At 37.5% G+C, this 19,873-nt stretch overlaps 1 pseudogene; it reads right to left on the reverse strand.

Annotated features, from left to right (window-relative positions):
• Positions 1 to 1,684: 1,684 nt before the first annotated feature.
• Positions 1,685 to 11,247, reverse strand: LOC111878879 (serine/threonine-protein kinase EDR1-like; annotated as a pseudogene).
• Positions 11,248 to 19,873: the final 8,626 nt, after the last annotated feature.

Genomic DNA, 19,873 nt, shown 5'->3' on the forward strand with positions numbered 1-19,873 from the left:
TGAGATTCTTATTACATGATTTGACTGGGTCACATGTTGATGTTTGAAGAATCAAGGAAAAATTGAAGGAAACTTAAAGAAAGAGTATGCTGAATCTGACTGCGAAGATGGATTTCTATGGCTTGATTGAAGATTGGATTCTTGAGCTACTCTTAGGCGTTATGATAGATTGCTAGGAAACATGTAATAGCATAGTTTTCATTTAAAGTTGCATTGTAAGGAAAAGTTTTTCCGCATTTTATGAATAATAAAAGTTTGTTTTACTTTATTTTATATCTCCTTTCAATGGCATTTATGAAAACTTGATGTTTGTACTACTCGAAAAATAACCTTTTACGACGCGTAATGTGTGTCGTAAAACCCTTAGACAACGCACAAATGCGCGTCAAGGAAGGCCCTGTCATAACGAGAGACGACATACTTTTGCGCGTCGACTATAGACGACGCACATTTATGACACGCAATGCGTATCATTAAAACTCCTGTCAAGAAAGGCCATGTCATAAATGAAGATGACACACATTTTTGCGTATCGTAAATTTAAATGTTTAATTTATATATATATATATATATATATATATATATATATATTATTTTTTAAATTAAATTTGCATTTAATGTCTCATAATAGAAATAAAATACCATACACAAAAAATATAATCCGTTGCATAAAATTTAATGTCATACAATTCTATTTCTTGAATTATATAAATTTGCATCTAATCTACTCTGTACATCAAATTCCAACTAAGTAAAGTTGCATCTTGCCTTTCATAATTCTTTAAGACTAATGCTCAAAGCAGCTGATTATATGTATAAGCAGTTGTACATTGGCCCATCTCACTCAATAATGACTTAGCTAAATTCAACTCCAAGTCTTTACTGCATCTTACTGATAATGCTGCAAGATTCCTTTCTTCCATCAACTTTACCTGATGCACAAAATACATAGAAACAAAAAAACATTGTAGAGGAAGGGGTAATTTGGGAAAATGTGAGGGGTATAATATAATAAGAATGCAAACACTTAATACCACTTTCATGCCATCATGGAAACCTGATGTGCATTACATAAAAGCCCTACACCAACACAAGGCTTGGGTTTGATTATGCTAATGAGAAAGCTTATTACCTCTTCAACATGTTGGGATCTCCAAGCATGCAAACTTTCAATTTAGGCAAAAAGGGTAGATATAGGACTCTTACCAACTTGCTCTTGTACAAAACCTAACATTAAAGAACAGAAAATAAAGATGATATAACAATTTTAAAAGATAAAAAGTTAAAACACTATGGAAAGAGAGAAATTACAATTTCCTGCATCTTGCTTCTATAAAACTCAGTCTTTTGTGTAGCTTCAAGTATCTATTTTTCAAGTTCACTAACCGTTTTATCTGCCTCCTGGAACTTTGGATTCAATGAACTTTGTTCTTCATTGCTAAAGGCAATGGTATGATTGATCATCCCATTTGCTTTGAGGGTGACGAATCCGATTTTGAAGATTATTACAGAGATAGGCAATGAAGTCACAAAGGTTCAAAATTATAAGTTGGCATTGACTTACTTATCTATAGAAGGCAGCCTAGGGTTCCCTATCTCTTCCTACAAGCATCAAATTGAGCAAATAAAAAAACTAAATCAGCAAAAGGCATGTTTTCAAGAAGCTGCATACTTTGAGTTTGACCTAAGGCTGAGATGGATCATCATCTTGAAGAAAAGTGTTTGAAGCTTTTGGAGGTCCAGCAAGTTGATCCAGATCAGCAGCAGCCAATTTCTGGAAAAATGACCAGTGCTGAGGTTCATGGTTTGCTATGCTGAAGCTCAATCCTGCTCCATCTTGTGCTCTTGTGAATATATCAGACATAAATTGATCCTTCACATCAATAACCATGTCATTTTCATTAGGAGGAGGAGGAGGAGGTTGAGCATAAACATCAGCAGTATGGTTAGTTTTTAACTATGATATGCTTTCTGCTGCTGCTTGTTTGTCATTGTGATTTAAGGATCTGATTGTGTTGGTTATCATTACTTACCTGTTTTGTTGTTGAGATGGGATCTTCAACATATTCTGAAATGAAATCAAAACGTGGGTGGTTATTTCAGTGAAAGATGGCCTGAGCATAGCGTTTGGTGCCCAACACAATCCTGCTCCATTAGTCTTCTCCATTCCCCATCACAATCCCTTGAAATAGAAGATTTAATTTGTTTGCCTGTTTGGTATGATGGAATGAAAAAACTATTTAGTGTATTTGAATTATTCCTTATCAAGAATTTCATGATTTCTATTAAATTAGATATTGTATTTTCTATAAGTAACTAACTACAAGTCTACTAGTATATAATTTTTAAATAGAAGAGTGTTAAAACTATACCTTGATTTTACATTCCATTCCTAGATAGTAAACAACTAAACATAATCACGGGATGTAATGATTTGTTTCTTTCCATCAAACAATAGGAATAATCTATATATCTATCAGATGTTAATACTAACTAACTATATTCCTTTTAAATATAAAGTCCCAAATAAAGCTCAAAAGATTTGATAATCCCCACCTATTGTTGCACCATAGTGCATGTTTCCATTGGGCTCCTCACCAGTCTGGTCCTCCCTAACACAATTCCGAAAGAGAACACATCAACCTGTTTTTTAAATGTTAATAGTTAATTGTTACTTGTTACTTGTTATTTACCAAAAACACAAAACAATATATGGTGATAGAATGAAACAATAATTGTTATGATTACCTTCTCAGATACTTTATTGCTGCTACCATTTAGCAGCTCAGGAGCCATCCATGGCAGGGTGCCCCTAACTCCACTTGAAACCAAAGTGTTGCGCTTCATCTTTGATAGTCCAAAATCACCTACAGGAAATATATATATACATATATATATATATATATATATATATATATTTATATTTATAATAAGAAAAAGAAAAACTACATAGATAGATAAATAGATAAGGTTGTTTTACGTTGCATATAGGGCGTGATGGATCCTTCATATTGACAAGCAAGTTGTCACATTTGAGATCAAAATGCACAATGTTCTTGGAATGTAAATATTCCATCCCAAAGGCTGCATCCATTGCAATTATAAGCTTCTTGCGATGCTCCAGATGCCTAGACAGAATGTTTTTAAAATTAAAAAAATGAAAAATGAAAGGTTATAATAGATTGATTGATTAAGTTGAAGACCTGTCTTTGCTAACTAAGACACACCTTAGGAACCATCAACCATGAACTCTGTGACAGTAGCTAATGCATCCCCCTGGACCATCTTCTACTATACCATAAAATGCCACAACATTTGGATGGTGAAGCTTTGACAGAATCTCAGGTTCTCGCCAGAACTCTATCATTGTCTATAATAATAATAATTGGTGATTTTGATTAGTAAATAAATACTAAATAAATAAATCAATAGAGTGAGTACCAATCTCTCATGTTGAGATGATGGGCCTGTTGCAAAACAACTCTTGTTTATCCGTTTGATGGCCACATCTGTTCCCCTCCATTTTCCATGGTAAACTATCCCAAATGTTCCAGAACCAAATTCCTTTAATTCTTCAACATCTTCATTCCTTATCATCTGTTCCAACATCCATCCATTGCATCTTCACTTAATATATATATATATATATATATATATATATATATATAACAACTGACTGTCATTATCATAACCTTCCTTAAAACCCTAATAGCTTGTTGCAGTCCTTCATTTGTCACCTACAGTATCATATTATAAAGTATAAACATAACTTCTATTTGAAAACTCAAAAATATAGTGAACAAAAAAAGAGAATATTTTGCTTGCTCTTGTTCTCCCATCATCTACATCAAAGTACACTAGAGTAGTTTGAAATGATAGGCGTGCAAGATCCTCAACCTGAGAATCAAGTATATAAATAAATAAATATTATCATGATTTAATTTAAACAATGAAATAAACAGTTAAAATATACAAATGTGTATGGAAAAACGTTTTACCTTCTTTGCTTGAGTTGCAGAAAAGACTACAGTTTGCCTTGTCTGCACATTACAGAGAACCAAGTTCAATTCACTAATGATACAAAAGTTAACTACCACAAGGGTAACATGGTCAGTTAGTTGAAGTGTTTGAAAAGGAATCAAAATGCACTTTTGGTTGTAATTTTTCTCTCAGGCATTTCATCATACAGTTGGCAAGCCCTAATTTGAGAAAAACTGAAATAGAAGAGATAAATGGAGAAACTACTGACTTGTTCAAAAGAAATTGGAATGCAAATAAACCCTTAGTTTGCAAAATTGACCATAAAACTTCTTTTGATCTTCCAGATTGTGAGAAAGGGGAATTCGAACCTTTCTTTGCTGTGGTGTTGGTGGTCCGATGTAGATGCGATGTTGGGGGCGGAAACAGTTGGAACTAGGAAGAGTGTGTGGCGATCGTGGTCGTGGTGCGATCTAGCAGATGTGGAGATAACCCATAAATAAAAATCAGTAGAAAAGGAAAAGGAAATCAAAGTAACACCAAAGTATCCAAACCTCGGTAATTAAGAAACCCGAAAATGATGAACATTGGACAAAAAATCTAACATGGGAAATATAAATCAATGAACCCTTGGCGGTCTGAATCTTGAAGAGTTAATACTTGGGTGGCCTTCCATACCACGGTTCCTTGTTTCATCGATGCCTATACATCTGAATAGAACACACTAAAAATATGGTGGTGTGAGTGACGGCTAGGGTTCTTGAGAGAGAACAAATGATTTTTTTTGAGAAAGCGTGTGAGAATGTCTTTGAAGATATTATGGAGAAAAGAATACAGAAAGAAGCAGGTCAAGGAATAGTGCAAGAACATTGTTGGCGAGTATTCTAAAGAACAACAGAGATGAAGCAGATGAATGGAAATCAGAAGACTTTTTTCTTGATTGAGATGATGAAGTCGAGAGATGGAGATGAAATCGTAACCTTGGATATTTGATTGAGAAGTTGCACAACAGTGTGAGGAGAATGAAAGAAGCGTCAAAACGCTTAGGGCAAAGAGGGTAGCGGGCTTTTCTAATTTTTTGGCTTTTCTTTTCCCGATTGTAACTAAGAAACGCGCGTTCATAAAAATTATAAAGCGACGTCTACAGAGGACGCGCATTTAAGATACAGCGCCCTCCGTGTTTTTATTTTTTTTTCTTATAACACTAACTTAACGGCACGCAGTAATGCGTGACCTAAATCCTTAAATTTTCTGAAGAGATGACACTTTTTTAATGTCACTCTCGTTCGCGTAACATAAATTAAAGATTGTCATGGTTTGTGCGTCGTAAAATGCTGTTTTTCTAGTAGTGTTGTATGTTTCTAGCAATATTGAAAATACGAATTTGATCCTTTCATTTGTGGCAGTGTCTAAATTTACCAAATAAGGAAAGCTTCTCATCACCCAAGATTTCAGTTGGATAGAAACTTGGAATCATACAAGTGAAGGACTAAGGGATCGAGTACGCATTCTTATGCACTGGTCAAGTCCGCCACAAAAGATCGATAAGACTATTCGTCATGATTTACTAAAGTTTATGGTTATACTTACAGGCTTAAGTATAATTCTGAAGCATTGGAAAAATTTTAGTGTATGGCAGGACGGATGAGAGGAATAAAATTAGGCAGAAGGATAAAAGTTTCTCAAATCTGAAAGATGGGAGAGTACTTTAGTATCATGTTTTGTGTTCATCTTAGTGATTAAGAAACCATGTCACAGTTGGTCCTCTAAAGACATCTTAGTGCATTCAAATGGCTAAGAAAAGGAATCAAGAATTGCTGAAATGGTTAAATCAAGAAGATGAGTCATACTCCGTTCCAAAAACAATTGTTAGAGTCATACTCCAAGATAGTAACTTGAGTGACACATCTTAAAGAAGGTTTATAACACTAGTCAAATGTAAGAGTAAAGTGTGTCCCACTCTTGTACATTTGAAATTGGTAAGTTGTGATGTTTTGGATAAAACATAGACCAACTTAAGGCCAATTGTGTGAAGTGTTTGTCTTGACAAAGAATATGAACTATCTCTTGAATATTTGGCAAGATAGTCTTATGTGTCAAGAGGACAGTAGGAGTCTTAAAGATCCTGAAAAGAATTTCAAGATCTAATCAAGAATTAAAACTTGTAGTTTATCACTAGCACACGACGTAAGGTTTATAACCTATCATGTTGACATATTTCTATTTATGTGCCCATTCCAGGTAAAATTGGCTTTGCATATGAGTTCATAAAGTTCTCAATTGGTTTCATAACAACTTGGAAGCAATGGGAGGCCCTTAAGTTGCCAGGTGGCAAGAAATTTAGATTGAGTTCAGTTCATATGTGTTTGGATTTGTCATTATCCTTCCCTTATGATTATGGTTTTGACAAATCCACATGGATAAGAACACGTACACCATAAAATCTAAGTGTCATAAGGTTTCTCTCCGATTCATGAAAATGATGGTGAGGAAACACTTTCACTAAGTATATGTTAAGTAGATAACAGTTGTGATATTTTCATTCTCAAAGTCGTTAGTGGAGCATGTGTGATTAACCGGCACACTAACATGGACTTGTGAGAAATGGCAAAGGTCTAAACAATTGAGACTATGATTACGACATCCCTTTTCATAGTTTTGAAATTGTTTAGACACACATGTGTGCTATCTAAGGAAAGGTGTATGATTTTGATAAAGTTTATCAAAGCATCTCGTATCAGAAGTCTGAACTTTGGTAAGGAAGTCAATAAAGTATTGATTTCTCAAAGTCCAGCTGATTTCTGAGTACATGTCAAAGCTAGTGGGAGCATAAGTGTTATGCTAATAATCATCATGTTAGTGGGAGCATGATAATTATGATAAATGTTGCAAGTAAGCAATGTTAATTATAGAAAAACAAAAGTTCAATTGCAAATAGTTGTTTTGCTATAATTAAGGGAGAGAAAACTATACTTCATTTCAAGTCTAAAAGCTTAGATTGAGGTTTTAATCAAATTTAGTCAAGGATATATATATATATATATATATATATATATATATATATATATATATATATATATATATATATATATATATATATGAATTTTGTGTTGGAATGGCTCAACATAAGGAAATTCTATATATGGGTACATTATTTCCATTCTAAAATTCAATTATGATTACGACATCCCTTTTCATAATCTGAATTATGAGAACTTGGCAAATAGAAATATTGTAGCAAAAGGATTGGTCTAGTATCATGTCTTTATGTGAGACATCATGAATCGTGTCCATTATGCTTCGGATATAGAACTGATTGCATGTGCTATAATATTCATCCTTTCTAAAATTTTCCAAATGTCCGGGGCATTAAGAATGGAAAAGTTCTAGAATTGGATATGACTAAAATGATTAAGAAATTGTTGAGGACAATCTAAGGTTTACCAAAGATTGGTTGCTCATGGTCAGTTGGAAGTATAATGTTAATTTTGGAAAGACCATATTAACATATTCTGAAAAGAGGCAACTCTTATTCAAGAGTAATAGTCAAAAGGGGAATATGGAAATGTTCCTATAGGTGGAAGTTATTCATTAAATCTATGAAAGATTAGGAAACTTAATGCAAGAAGAATGTTCATAGGCAACAAACTTTGAATATGAGACTTCGATTCCATGGAGTTGGTCTCCATTGGAATATTCTGTAATGTATGTTGACAAGTCTTTGTAACTTTGTGCATAATAATTACAAGAAGACCAATGCATATAAGTTTAGAATCTAACAAATTTAGGTAAATGGTAGGAATTTGGAATTCTTGCATTTACAGTAAGGAATTAGGAGTGTGAAATAAGAATCATTGGAATTATGTTCAATCGATCTATTTCAAAAAGTAAAGATCATAGACAAACTTAGTATGCATACTTGGTGTATGGCATGACTAGTGTTTAGAAAACATAGTGTATATGCTTGGAGCATGGGACAACTATTGTTTTAATTCAACTATAAAGTTAATAGTTTGAAACAGTATGCAATGAATGATGGGTAATCAATATGGTGATAAATAAAAGATGTGTTATTTATATTCATAAGTTCTGATACCATATTAGATTCGATTATTCTTGTGTTTCACTTTGCATGTTTTGACTTCCAGAATAACTAGATCGTTTTTCTTGATTGACTAAGTTATTTAAACCGTCCACAGTCGGTCATATGTTGGAAGTAGATATGAATCAAGACTGTCATGGGTTGGCTTGTAGAGGTCTAAGATATTGGACAAAGTGGTGCTACAACACTCATGAGTGCTCACAAGTTCTGAGTATTGGATTCAACCCACGCTCATTGGATTCACTTCATGGATTTTATCACAAGTGATCATGACACGATAATATCTTATTTTCTTCAAACCTGGAGATATGAGTTGTTACTATGAGATGGTTATACATTGATTGCATGAAACCACATTGGTAACTCGATGATATAAAACGTGCCTTTGTGTATGATTCAACAAGTAGTAGAACAACCCATATGAGTCGAAGTTTATCCATTACTTTTAGCTTCGGGATAAAAGCGATATTTGAGGGCCCCTCGATGATTTAGTGATGACACCCCGAAGTGCTTGGCCAAGCCAGGACTAATGTGATTTGTTCAATTAGTCGTTCGTCATGAATCGGAAATTGTGAAACAACAAATGGACAGAGAGAATGATTTATAATCCATGTCTCAGTCCATATGATATCTAGAATGGAGGAATACATGATCCCTTATCTAATGGACAAGTCATTGACAAAGGTCAGAGTTCATCGACAAGGTCAGAGTTCGACAACGGCTTTTGAGAGCTACGATTGCCAGTAAGGTTTTGAAGTCATACTCAATCATAGTTTTAGACTTATCCAAGTGGGAGACTGTTGTATTAGTTTCTAAGTCCATAAATATATTTGGTTTGTACTTGACCTGACTCAGCATGGTCCATTTGGGTTGCATGGCATCATACATTTGGATAGACTAAAATGAGAGAAATAACACTTAAGGTGTGGTAATATATTATAAGTTCTAATATATTAATAAGATTATTTAATTAGTAGATCAAGAATTAATTTGGAATTAATTAAGTGATCAAAAGGAGACTAATTAAATATATGGGTTGATTGTGTAAATCATCCATACTTGTATAGTGGGCTAATGCTCCATGGATTATCATGTTGGGATAAAACCCATAGGATGCGCCACGGATGCTCCATGGTGTTTTTGTACCCAAGGATCATGGAAATGAAAGGCCATGAAAATTAGAGTATACATGGTGTAACCCTAATTGTGACACACTATATAAGCATCTTATTCTTGTCAAAATCGACCACCATGAGAGACTATGAAGGAATGGTGAGGGCTAGCCGATTTGATGAAGTATATCATTTCTCTCTAAGTTATTCCATGTGCATTTGATGTTGTGTGAACCACTTGAGGTGTCACACTTGGGGCACTTGGCTCTCGAGCTTCATGGAGTTAAGCTACATCAACAAGGTATGTATTTCTATCTAGTTTATTATTCAAGTATCAAAAGATTGTATGCTAGTTAGGTAATACCTTGGAATATTCATATTTGCATGTATAATAGAGAAAACATAGATCCAGGGTATTTAGGGTTGCATGTTCACTTAGGAGTGTTAGAATGCTCAAAACCCAACACTAAGATCCTCAAGAGATCTTCTAATTCTCTCAGTCCAATAGAACCCAAGAAAGTAGTCAGTACTATTTGGCCTAAACCTCATGTGAATGCCATGACTGTCCAAAACACTTCTCCTCGGACTGTTTCATTTGTTTTATTACTAAATCTGATGGCACAATTTTTAAACCTAATCTTTCGAAAAACAATGTGTCATCAAGCAAATCAACAACTGCTAAGAAAACAAAATCTTCAAAGAAAAATCTTGTGTGGAAAGTCAAATCTCACACTGATGAAACAACAGTTCCGGAGGTTTCAACTGTTTCCAACACTCCAGAAGTCTATGGTCGGAAGAAGACTGTTTGCAACCCTCAAGTCATTGAATATGACTACTGGATAGATGAAAATACATTAACCTTCGGTCTGTTTCCAAAGAACTCAAAAGGTACCACCAGGAAACACAAAGTTGTTCCGAAGTCACAATCAAAATCCAATGCCCGTGCCTATGTCCCAAAGTCTAACTTGGAGCCTAAAAACTCCATCACACACTAATTTTGCAGGCACTTGTGCTTCGGAGCAAGAAACAATATGCTATATTGATAGTGCTTGCTCCATGTACATGACGGGGCAGAAAGACTTTCTACGAGATCTAAAGCTTTCTCCAGATGTTGGTTACGTGACATATGGCAACAAATCCAACTCTCAAATTCATGGTTACGGAATTCTCACCAATGGAAACTTCTCTATCTCAAATGTGCCTTATGTTGCTGATTTGAAACATAATTTGATAAGTGTAGCTCAGCTCACTGATTCAAATCGACGTGTAGACTTTTGCAAGAAGTACAGGTACAACCGAAGACCGGAAAGAATGTTTAATCAAGTCGCTTCACAAAAAGAAGATGTACCTGCTCAACATCAACATGATTATTGGTAAACTAAAACTTTGCCTTCTTTCCAAAGCTGCTTGTGAGTGTGGAAAGCAATGGAAGAAGGGTCATCCTGTTATCATTGAAAAATCCATCTCGGAACCATTGGAGCTTCTACACATCGATCTTTGTGGACCATCCACGGTAGAAAGTCTTCATCATAAGAAATACATTCTTGTGATTGTTGATGACTTTACAAGGTTCACTTGGGTCTTCTTCCTAAGACTGAAATCCGAAACAGCCTTAGAAATCATCAATTTTATCAAAGGAATAGAAGTTCATATCAAACTCCCAGTTAGGAGAATCTGAAGTGACAATGTCTCGGAATTCACTAATTCCACCATTGAGAAATTCCTCACCGAGAAAAGAATTGACCACAACTTCTCAACTCCTTACACTCCACAACAGAATGGTGTAGTCGAAAGACGCGGTATAACTCTTGTTGAAGCTGACCGATCCATGCTAAACTTCGTAAATCTACCACTCTACCTATGGGCTGAAGCCATATCAACTGTCTGCTTCACTCAAAATCGGAGTATCATCAATCGATGCCTCAACATGACACCGTACGAAACAATGAATGGTCGGAAGCCATCAATCTCGTTTCTTCATGTTTTCGGATGTAGATGCTTGAAGAACAACCGAGATCAGCTTACCAAGTTCCAACCTAAAGCTGATGAAGCCATCTTCCTTGGGTACTCTTCTAAATCAAAAGCTTACAGAGTTCTTAATCAAAGAACTCGTATGCTGGAAGAAAGCTTTGATGTTACTTTCGATGACAACTTTGTTCGGAATTCTGGCCCGAAGCATGTTACAACTCACATTATAGAGTCCGATGCTCCACCGTTAGGATGTCCGAATCCGCAAATAATTTTTGAAGTTGATTTTTAAACTCTTGTTGGACCTTCTGAAATCACCCTTGATTCGGAATCTTGAACAAGGCCAATACCAACTCCCATCTCTCCTTCGGAAGTTCCGATCTCTCAAAATGTCTCCGATCCAATCCCAAGCCTCCCTCCATTTGATTCTGAACTATTTCAACCTTCTCAGGTTGAGTGGGAGAATGCTCATCCCTCTGTTGAATCAAATGTGGATGGCTTCCTAGATGTAGTTGTTGATTTCGATGACTCAAATCCTATCAACATTGATGAAAATGAAAAATTCTTTGAGTTCCCTTCTGATTATGATGTCAACCTCTGGTTCAGAAGTTCATGGGGAGCATCATCCTCATATTAAAACCATTCAGGGGGAGCAACTCAATCCTACTGTTGATATCGGATCGACTGCTGCACAAGAACTCCCAAGGCTACACGTCTGGACAAAGGATCATCCTCCAAACCAAGTAATCGGAAACCCTAACACTGGTGTACAGACTCGTTCTGCTACATGTATTCAAAATGAATGCCATTGCTTGGCATTTATATCCATGGTTGAACCCAAATCCATCAAGGAAGCATTAGAGCGTGCTGACTGGTTTATAGCCATGCAAGAAGAATTAGCTGAATTCGACAGAAATGAAGTATGGACTCTTGTGCCTCCTCCTCAGAATCATCCCATAGTCGGTACGAGATGGGTATTGCACAACAAGCTAGATGACGCAAGAGTTATTATTTTAAATAAAACAAGATTGGTAGCAAAATGATTTACACATATTGAAGGGCTCAACTACGATGAGACCTTTGCTCCTGTTGCATGTCTTGAAGCCATCAGAATCTTTCTTGCTTATGCTGCTCATAAAGGCTTCAAAGTTTATCAAATGGATGTTAAGAGTGCTTTTCTTAATGGTGAACTTGACACTGAAGTATATCTTCAACAACCCCCCGATTTTGTTAATCTCTCGTTTCCAAACTACTGTTACAAACTCCAGAAGGTAGTCTATGGCCTCAAGCAGTCTCCTCGGGCATGGTACGAGACCCTCACTGACTTTCTCAAGTGCTCTAGTTTCCAAAGAGGAATTCTAGATCCTACCCTGTTCTAAAGATCAAATGGAAAACATCTCATGCTGGTTTAAATTTATGTGGATGACATCATTTTTGGATCTACGGATTCATCTATGGTTGTTGACTTTGCTAACTTCATGATCAATCATTTCCAAATGATCATGAATCGAGAGTTAAGCTTCTTCCTTGGTCTCCAAGTCAAACAGACTAACAGAGGAATCTTCATTCACCAAGAGAAGTACATTTCAGAACTCCTCAAGAAATACTCAATGGACACATGTGCCTCAGCCAAGGTACCAATGGGCTTCGGACACAAGATCTTTGCCGACCCTTCGGGTGTATCAGTTGATGAAAAGAAGTATCGAGGAATGAATGGATCTCTGCTCTATCTCATAGCAAGTCGTCCAGATATAATGTTTTGCACATGTCTGTGTGCCATAGTTCAACTCACCCCAAAGATGTCTCATCTCTTGGCTGTGAAACAAATTTTCCGATACCTCAAAGGTAGAAAGAGTCTCGGAATCTGGTACCTAGCAAACGAGAGCTTCCTACTTCAAGCATATTCAGATTCAAACTATGGTGGTCTTCAACTTGATAGAAAAATCACATCTGGTGGATGTCAGTTCTTAGGTGGTCATTTGGTTAGTTGGTCATCCAAGAAATAGAACTGCATTGCACTCTCGACAGCTGAAGCTGAATACATTTCTGCTGCCAGCTGTACATCTTAAGTTCTATGGATGAATTCTCAACTTTTGGATTATTGTTGCCACTTTCAATGCATTCCTATCTATTGTGATTCTCAAAATACCATTGCAATTTCACACAATCCAATTCAAGACTCAATGACTAAGCACATTGATATAAGGTACCATTTTATAAAAGATCATGTTCTAAATGGTAACATTGAACTCATTTTTGTTCCATCTGATGATGAGATTGCTGATGTCTTTACTAAGGCATTAGACGAAACCAAATTCAATGGTGTTCTGAACAACATGGCTATGATGATGCCAGATCCTCAGTTCTTTCATGAGACTTGTTCTCTTTGATGGAATTATTCGAAACAAAATAACTTCTGATCTTAAAAAGCATTTTTCATCTCAGAAATATTTTCTCTCGAAATACATAGGGTCACTCTACTTGTCTTTATCTCTAACCATCACTTGAGTTTTAAGCTGTACAGTTCATCCTGATTATTTGTTGATAAAAATCCACATAGTCATAGTGATCAAATTTACATCTCGGAATACACTTCATAATGGCATCCTGGAATTCCACTCCGGAAAGGTATTGCATTCTGCACTTCGGAAATTTCAAAATTCACTTCGGAAGTTTTCTCAAATCTTGCTCCGGAATGTTCTACAAATCATGTTCTAGAAACTTCTTGAAATCCCTTCCAGAAATTCTTTAAAATCATTATTTCAGAATTTTGCTCTGGAATCATAACTTGTCTTCGGAATCGCATTCAATTTTTGCTCCGAACAATCTTTCAAACTGAAACTCTCATCCGGATTATTTATCATTCTGGACCATTTTTCAAAAGACCATGATCTGAAGCTCAACTCCTTATCCTCCGGATCTCACACTGTTCGAAACCGCTCATCCGGAATACCAAAGGTTTATAAGGCGAAACGTTTTCTGCTGCAACGATTACTTTGCGAGGATCCTTATCCATTCTTCCTTGATTTTCATGCCACGGCTACATGTCTTTAAACGAAACCATCCAATCGCAGTTTGGGTTTTCTATTTCAAGCTTAAAACGAACCTCCCTTTCCCTTCCCAAGTCACCTCAACCTCCAAAATCCGTTTCTCATTAATGCAACCCGGTTCAAATTCGGACCCTCATCATTACCATCCTTGACCGACCCATTTCCCTTACCTATATATACCCATCATAAACCCCATTTTACCTCTTTAAGCGTTCAAACCCTCTAAACCTTTAAACCCTCTCAGTGTTCATCGTGTTCTTCAAGCACTCATCTATCTGCAACAATGGCCTCCCAATCTTATCCACAAAAAAATGCACCAACTGCCTCCACTCCCAAGAAATCGATCGCAAAGAAGAAGAAACCTTCCAACGAATCATCATCGTCTACATCGCCTGAACCCTTTCTCAGGGATACAACTCAGTTGTTTTCACTAAACCTTATGGATTACGATGAATCCATTAGAGTTATGATCGAGTTCATTGCAAACCATCCCATCTCCATCCCTCTCACTAAAGTCCCTAAACCACCTCTTCCACTTCATCATTTCCACAGGGCTTTCACAAGAATCAAAGAAGAAGATGGTGTATTGGAAACCAAAATCATTGGCGACAGAATCATACCCATCTACAAGTCGACGTTCCTCAAACCAATTGGAGTTAAAGAAAACCCCATAGGTCTCAAAGTTCAAGAACCCACTCCAGAAGAGTTCCAATTGTTCTTGAATCACATTGGGTACAACCAGGACTACAAGGCAAAAGACTTCAAGAAATCAGCCATTTCCAGACTCTGGACCGTGCTGATGCCTCTTATCATTCGAGGAATTTCCGGAAAGCACGGTGGTACGGATACTCTTAGCAAGGACTAGCTCTATGTGGTATACATCATCTTTTCCGGACGCAGCAATGCGGTTGATCTTCCGGAAGTGCTATGGCAAGACTTCTACAAGTTTGCCATCAAGAGAATGGACAATGAGATTTCAAGCCCTAGGTTCTGGGCTCAGACTATTCAGCAACTCTTCAAAGAGCTTTCTGAATCGATTCCTGTATCTGTGATTCCACCAGAGGTATGTGTTTCTTTCAAAGTTGTCAAGGCATATAGGATTCCAGACCAATCCTCCTTTGGTCCGGTTAGACGACTTTCAGACCATATGTTGGCCTTTATCCCTTTCGATTCTATTCATTTGAAACAACATCTAGAGAATTCGGTTGTGTTTCACCCAACACAACCTGCCCCAGTCTCAGTTGAGCCCACTTCAGAAGAGGCCAATCCTTCCATGTCCGGACCAAGGAAGACCAAGAAGTCCTCCAAGAGGAAAACTTCCCCTACTAAGTCAAAGCCTAAAAAGAAATCCAATGTAAGTTCCTCCTCTCAATAGGAAGGAACACATGACATTCAGGTTGATTATGTCCATCCGAACACCCCTCCTGCCCACTCATTTGAAGGACCCCTCGATGATTCAAAATCACAAGAACACACTCACGAGGAGTCTTCACATAATCCACCCTCACCTTCTCAAAAAGGTGCTGCCGGTGTTGAACGTAGTTCCTTGCACCCCCCTAGAACACACCCATGAGTCACTTTTTATATTCCTATTGTTTCTTCTTCACGCACACACTCCGGAACCCCTGTTCTGGACCCTAAGCATTCTGAAGCTGGAGTAGTCCCTCCGACTTAGGATGTCACAACTGGTCTGATACCCAGACTGTGTACAGGACGACTAGGAGCTACCGATCCTAAATGGGAAGATTATGTGAACAGGGTTGTATCCAGGTGTCCAGATCTTACAAGAGCTCAGGTGGAAGCTACGCTTATTTCAATGCGTAACAGAGCTATTCAAATCAATCTTCCAAACGTTCTTCCCACTGATGTTGATGCCGACAATGAGCTTGCTTCGGAAGAACCAGTCAACCCTCACAACCACTTCATCCAAACCAATCCGGATGAAGAACTCTATGAAGAAATAATGCTAACTGATGAAGGAAAAACAGTTCTGGACCCCAACTTCATGTCTTCTGCCCGATTTCAATCTAAGCCATCATCCTCCAAAACCGCTTTTGACTTCGGATCATCCTCCTCAACCACTTCCAATGATGAACCAAACTCCAACATCAAGCTACATGAAGATCATGCCACCACTCAACCTGGTCCATCTACAAATCCCTCATCACATCAAGCCAAGCCACAACACTCCAATTTAGACTCCTAATCCTCAGCCGGTGATTATATAGATCCATTCAATCTCCTTGAAATTCAAACCAACGTGTCTGATACCATGATGAAAGTCTCTTCAATCGAAACCTCCATAACAGAGCTCAACACCAAATTAGATGAAAAGGTTTCCGTATTGGATTCCAAGCTTGATACTATCATTCAATCATTATCCAATCAGTCCGGACCTTCAATTGCGGAAAGAGAAGCTCAGTTAGATCAACTCATCTCTATTCGGCTCAAGCACTCCATAGAAGAGATTGAAGCTAAGTATGATGCTTCAGTTGAGCATTATCTCGAAACGATCACCTCAATGCTAAAGGTCCATGATGACTTGGTGTCTACTACCAACGATCTTATTAAGAAGACCCATGTTCGTCATGAGAAGAAAATCAAGCAGAAGGACGAGATGAATCTGATTATCCAGTAAGTCCTCATCAAGCTCCTTCGATCAACTTGGAACATTGTTGATGTTCCGAATCGAAAGTTTGATGAGATTTTAGCCGTCCTCGGACACTTGTTCGATCATCTTGCTGCTCAAGCTCCCATTTCCAAAGCATATGATGCGCTTACCCATCAACTCAACACCAGTCTTCAAAAGGTTTTTGAGAAATTTGATGGGTTACAAGATTCTTTATTGCTTGCACCGGTTCCTCGGTTCACCGATGCAACAGGGGGAGAACATCCCAGTCGAGAAGGTCCCAATCAAAAGGTCCCAGTCAACCATGGAAGTCTGCCTCGGTTTTTCAACTCCGAGATGAAGATCTTAGTTCCGATGATGAAGTCCATGCTATTTCCAGATTTCTAGGAAACAACTCTGATAATGATGAAGACGATGATGAAGAGAAGTATGTTACGAATGGAGTTCTTGGTCTCGAGGCTCCTAAGAAGCTTTTTCCGAAAGTTATGACAGATGAAGAAAAAAGAATTTGGTCCGCTGTCTCCTGGCCATCTTCTCTACCTGATGCTCTTCGGATGAGAATTCAAATGGCAAAGGCGAAGTCCCTACTTACAGCTCAAGCCTTCCGAGAAACTCCTTCAATGCTTTCTTCTATTCCGGCCCCAAAGATTGCTGCTATAGACCAGGGTTCTCCACTCTAGATCCCTAATGACATTCCAGAATAACCTCTTCCGAATCCCATTTCGGAATTTGTTGTTGATGAAAACATGAAGCTCATCATGTCTGCACTGAAGAATGACAAAGGAAAAAAGCCCATGACAGCCGAACAACAAGCCTTCCACTCCAGACCTCCTCCAAAGCAAAAATATGGATGGTCTCAGGAGGAAATCAACCAGGAACTAGAGGACAGTATCCGGATCCAGGCTCTCAAGGACAATCCTGATCCGATGTATGGAATATCTCCTCTATGCCAAGAAGGCATTCTCCGTAATCATGAAATCATTTCGTTCATGTATTTCGATGTTCCTTCAAATGACTCTGAACAACTTGATCTTGCTCTCTCCCCTTACAGCAAATACTACATCAAGTTTGCTCCTCTTCACCCCTCTGACGATCCGGAAGTGACTCTCCGGGCTGAGCGAGAAAGGCTTGAAACATTCTATTCCAAGAATGCACAACCTCTTAAGGAAGTGTGGACGAGGAAGAGAATTACCAAAGTCGAGGGACTTGGAAGAAAAATTCTAGTGTAGTTCGAACTCAATTGCCCATTGTTTCGATTTCACATCCTCCGGAACAAACCAACACCCCGGACCATCACTGACGCTGATTTACCCTAGATGAATCCTAATGACATTCTCACATTGGTTGATTACTTCCAAGGAATTCAAAACGATGATATCAGTATGGGTGCTTACCATGCTGCTATGAGCTTCCTCAAGGATTATGTCGCAGAGTTTTACAGATGCGACTATGAGCTGGCACACCTATACGGAATTGAAGACTTCGTTGCAAAAATCGATTTTGTTCTTCTGGAAGCTGAACTACTTGCAGATGGCCAATCGATGACCCGGTTCTAGGGTTTGTCTACACAACCAGAAAGACTAACAAGAAGGAATTTTTCTGATTCCTTGACAAACACGTAGTTCCTACCAATTCCCTCAAGAAGTTTATTTCTCGAGCATCCAAGTTTGAAGATCTGGAATAGATCAAAGCGAAGTTTGTAACTCAACTATCCTGGTACATCGAATTCAAAGAATGGTTATTCCATGCCTACACTATCATCAAGGATGAAGCAATATAAACTGAATGGATTTCTAAGTTCACTTAGGGGGAGATTGTTGGAACCTGAAAGTGAACCTCTAGCAATCCTAAGTCCAAGTGATAATTTCGAAGTCAGCTTGAGTTCTGAAGTGAAGAGTAGTCCATAATTTGTCCGGACCTGAAGAGAAGAAGATGAGGAGTTCAGTAGTGAAGACATTCTGGAATGGACATTATGTCCGAAATATATGTTGTTCAGGAATCACTTTTTTGTCTCTTTATGTATTAATTACTTTTGTCACTTTGCATGATTAGACATTTCATAGGACTTACTTTGTTTGTCTTCTTGGACAATCAGTATGTAAGAATCATTCCTTTTATCCGGTCCTATGTATGTTTATTGGTTTGTACGATGTTTCACTCACTCTTGTTTAAAGGAGCTTTCAATGCAAAGTCAAAAGATGGATCATTCACTTACTCTTGGCATTTACTAAGTTACTTCAATTCTCTTTCAAACATTCTTCTTGTTCTTCATTTATTAACTTTACATTGATCTTTTATTCTCATTCTTCATTTATGACTTGATCATTTGTTTAATATATAAACTCAGACTTGACTGGTTTATCCAGACTTGACTAGAACATTTATTAGCAAGCAAACATTGATCTTAAGCATTCACTCAAGGTTTGAGTTTTCAAACCTTGTCCATGCGCGTCAGATCTATTTGTTCTCTCACCAGACCTGTTTATACCCTCCCCAAGGACTACCTCAACTCCTCCAAGTAACTCTTTCCTATCTAATACTCTCATCATACTATGAGGCTTCCTACGTGCCGATACATATTACAGGGACTTCCTAGGGTTCCTTTCCTCACCACTCTCAGCTATCAGTTGCAGAAGGAACTCCCACTAATACCATCTAACTACCAGACGAATACAATTACATACTACTGGTACTAGATAATTATTTTAATGAAAGGTCCCACACTACAACGGTTGAACTCAAACAAGAGTTGCACAATAGATTTAAACCTATCCTTATAAAATTATTTGATATCAATAATATGTAACAAAAAGCTCAGCCTAAACAGGGCATCCTATCAGATAACCAATATCATACTATCATGCAAATCTATAAGCTCGTATAATAGGCATAGAAAGGCATCTCTCCTAACATTCTATCATATAATCCTGAGCAGATCGTTGGCCTTAATCTAGCATGCAATTCTCATATCATAGCGTAAAACACATACCATGTATGGGTATTTTCGGAATACTTAGTTGAGCTTGGCTGATTA

This window comes from Lactuca sativa, chromosome 4, assembly GCF_002870075.4.
Source record: "Lactuca sativa cultivar Salinas chromosome 4, Lsat_Salinas_v11, whole genome shotgun sequence".
Lineage (NCBI taxonomy): Eukaryota > Viridiplantae > Streptophyta > Magnoliopsida > Asterales > Asteraceae > Lactuca > Lactuca sativa.